Source organism: Mytilus californianus, unplaced genomic scaffold (genome assembly GCF_021869535.1).
Source record: "Mytilus californianus isolate M0D057914Y unplaced genomic scaffold, xbMytCali1.0.p SCAF_8, whole genome shotgun sequence".
In the NCBI taxonomy this organism is placed as follows: Eukaryota; Metazoa; Mollusca; class Bivalvia; order Mytilida; family Mytilidae; genus Mytilus; species Mytilus californianus.
The window spans coordinates 3,416,123-3,420,451 of NW_026262734.1; positions in this window are offsets into that span (position 1 = coordinate 3,416,123).

A 4,329-nucleotide genomic window follows, 5' to 3' on the forward strand; every position below is an offset into this window, starting at 1 on the left:
TCTGGAGTGTTGATTAACTGAAAATAGTTGGAAGTCAAAAACATGTTCAACAATTTACTAAATACTTATTATATTCCAAATATTTTGTACTACATATATGACGACTCACTTTAAAATTATGATAGCACTTTTTCAAATGAAGAAGAAAAGGATTTTTCAAACTTAGTCTTGTTTATATAATGATACTGTTTGATCAAATACATCTGAAGGTCAGTTTTATTTATCTATTTGACTAAATATGTTTATTGAAAAATGTCTTTATAAAATGTATCATATTGATAAACTTGTGCCTTTTAATTATCCATATTTTCCATTTGTCGATAAAAAAATCAGGGATAATTATGTGAACAAAAAAAGGTTCATACCCAAATGTAAATAGCAAAGTTCGCGCCTCGCTGTGTGTGGTGTATGCCTTATAATTTAAAGTTAGGGGTTGTTTGCTTGTAAGAGAGCTCTTGTTGAGCGCTCACAAACATGTTTAATCCTGCTAAATTATTTATGTGTCTTTCATATTATTTTCTTATTGGATTAAGTGTTTTGCAATAAATGAGGCCGTTAGTTCGAGTCGTTTCATATATTTTTTCGAGCCTTTTATAACCATTACACGATGTGGGATTTTCTCATTGTTGACGGGTGTATGGCGGCCTATAATTGACACTTTGTTTAAAATCTGGTAGATGATTGTATCTATTGGCAATTATGCTACATCTCTTCATTTATATACACTACTAAACAAATTTCGAAGGAAAGAGTAAACAGAAACAATATTGAAAACCATAAAGACGAAATAAACAATAACGTTACTACAAATGGAAATAGGTTTCAGTCCACTGAACATCAATGGTAATTAAAACTGAAATCAATGTGCATGTACACTTGACAACAAAGCATTTCATGGTAGGGTTAGCTAACTATGATAAACTTCAAACCAAATAGTCATTCAATATCGATACCCTGTCTGCACATTTATCGCCCAATTGAGAGCCATTCTTTTTTATTTTTATTTCAAAAAGAAATGTGTGGTAAGCTTCATATTTGAATATAAGGAATCGTTATTTAATATGCAGGAATATAAACACACCAGATATCATTTTCAGTCTTTCTCTGAAACAAAACTTCCTCAAACGGAATTGTAGATATAAATAATAACTTGTCAATGTGCCAGTCATGAAATCGGTCTAATTGATAATTGTTTTGTGTATAGTTCTTTTAAATCATTTGACAGAAAATTACTGTGCATTAAAAATATCCAATTACAAGTAGGTTATATTGACTTATACGTATTTTACTGATAACGACTTAAAAACCAAATGTGAAGGACGTGTGCTAGTTTACGTCCATATGTGTTTATATGTAAAATTATTCGACCATCACTGAAGAGACTTTTATTGTCAAAATTCGCACCTTGTGCCTTATTTGACTGACAGCTTTTATTTGAAAGAGTTGGTACGAAATTATAACTCAAAATGTCTATTTTTCTGGCCATTGTTGTGGTTTTTGTGTGATTTTAGTTCCTCAGTCTTCAGTCTTCTATGTTGTGTACAGCTGTTTGACTTTTTGTCGATTTTCGTCTATTTCCATAGCATTGTTACAGTGTTTATCTTCTTATTTGGGATTATATATCTTTGTGATATTGTTTGCCTGTCGTCAATGTAACTTTAGATGAATTGTGAATGCTGATCGGTTTACACATCTGAACAGGTGGTTTGAATAGCTCTGTGTACATTTTGTGGGTTTTGGGGAGAATAAAATTGTTCATCTCATTTTTGGATATTGCTCATAATTATAGGTCTAATACATCCTTAGCTTTCAAATGTTTGGTTTTGACCGAATTAAACGAATAGAAAAGAACTATATCAATATACATTAATATAATAAACTGATAACATAGTACAAAGATAAAAACTGGAAGTTATATTCAATTACAAAATCGAAGTATATATATCGGTTTCACTTGCAATCATTTGCATAAACATAATAATCATTGTATTCTAAAAACACGTCTATTACGATTTCTACTACAGAAAATCATAATTGTTAATATTTGCTAATCAACAAATCCTACTGTGAGATCATCAACAGGAACACACAAGTATAAAGCAAACCTCATTCATAACTACGTCAAGGTTTTCAGGCCACTTCTATAAGTTTCTGGTTAATTAAGTTGATATGTTCAATACAAGATAAACAACGTATAATATTTTCATCCTTGAATCGAACATTTATAACCATAATGTAAACTTCATACGCTCAGAAAAAAACACTGTCTGTTTGCCAGTCTACATTTGAATTCAGAATACACGCGCTAACATACCCATACAAACGATTGTATTTGTAGGTGATTTTCACGGCACGATTCTTTAGCTACTAATGTAAGAGATCATTGTCCCTCTGTTAATGAATAACTATTTGCATTCAATGTCACTTCTCTAACATTAACTTGTAAATCTTCTTTGACACAATTTATCACTGTTAAATGTCCATATAATCCTACTTTGTGAATTCGTGTATCGTCGCACATGTAGCAGTTAAACGAAGCAAGTATCTTGAAGTATGCTCTGTTGCTTTACCAAGAATTGAGAAGAAGGAAGACGATAAAGGTCTTTGTTTGTATTCATCATTAAAATTGTCTCCAAATCTTCTTAAGGAACGTCCACATTCTTTAGCAGTCCTTATTTCTGATTCTTCCATTGTGGCTCTGGTTTAGATCTCCAATTTAGTATACTATATTATACCTATGTTTATATAATCGGTATTCACGTGGATTAGGGATTTTAAATATATTTAAAGATCAAGGATTTTATAAAAATAGGATTATCTCAACCTGGATAAATTGATAATATCGTAAGGTATTCATATCTAAATTTATCATAATTGGATATTTTTAGCTGTCAATTTTTCACTATATTCTATTTTTAATGTTTTACTCACTGTATAACTATGATACGAATCAATTTTTTTGTTAAATTTCACTCGATCTATTATTGTGCATATATTTAATATGTAGATGGTTATTATTTATATATAAATGAGATGGTTGAAAAAGAAGTTTGGGTATAAAGAAATTAAACTCATTTTATATTACCCATTACTAAAACATTAGTTCATTTATGAATAAAAAAGTTTAAGTAGTACAGATCCTTTCTCTCCGTTTTTACAAAACAATTGAAACTATAAATAAAATATAAACGCAATTTGGTGAGATGGAAGTCTTTTAAAATCACTTAAAACAAATGAAACATAAAAAGCGGCCAACTGCTGCGGCTAACTAAGACTGCTGCTTATGGTATTTGCTGTTTATGTTACATGTAAATCATGCTTTTAAAATAGTGTGATGGCTAAAAAATAAAAAATAACAAACACCTCTCGAGATTCCTCGGGTTTCTGTCTTTCCGTGATCTATTGGAGTTTTTTAACTCTGTTTGTCTTCCTATCGCTTATCCTTTTATTTATGTTTTATATTACTCATTGGTGTTTGCCCCCTTTGTACGTCCTCTGTATTAACAGATTTTATTATCAAAATACCAGATAGATATCACTACGAGCTTTACGCGTGTTCAGGGCGTTCGAGAAGCGTACATATGCCATTATCGGGTGTTCCTGTAATGTATGTTGGCGTATGTCGGGCGTTTGTCTCACGCAGATGAAATGCACGCTACGAAGGGAAAACGTCCATTGGACGTATTTGAGACGCGTCCCGGTTGTACCTGGGACGACTATCCGAGCTTTCGGCGTGTCTGCGACATATAAGTATGGGGTGTTTTACTGAACTAGTAAACATTTTTATTTAGGAGCCAGCTGCAACCCACCTCTGTGTGCGGCATTTTTCACGCTGTATTGAGAATCCATAGGCGGCCTGTTATCTGCTCTTTGGTCAGGTTGTTGTCTCTTTGACATATTCCACATTTCCATACTCAAATTTATTGTTTGTATTACTTCTGGATACACATGGTCTTGTGAATTCACGGACATATGGCACTATATAAATGTCAGAGCAAGTTTCGTTGAATGTCAGAATACACCATGGGTGCGTTTTTTTAAGTTCACGGAGCGCTGACACTATGCCGTGCGTATGTTACAAACACGCCCCGCATACGTCCAAGTAAAAGTCAAAGTAAAAGTCGAACGATCTTGGGGCGTATACAACGTACCTTAAACGTGTCTCAAACCTATCTCTAGCGTTTTCCAACGTGCTTGTAACGTATGTGTTACGTGCGTGTAGCGAACAGGTATACATTTGAAAAACGCTCGAGCTAGATGAAAATTTGTATGCTGCACAAACATTTCCTGCAGTTAAAGCGTTTACCAAGCGTATACCTTTGCATTTCG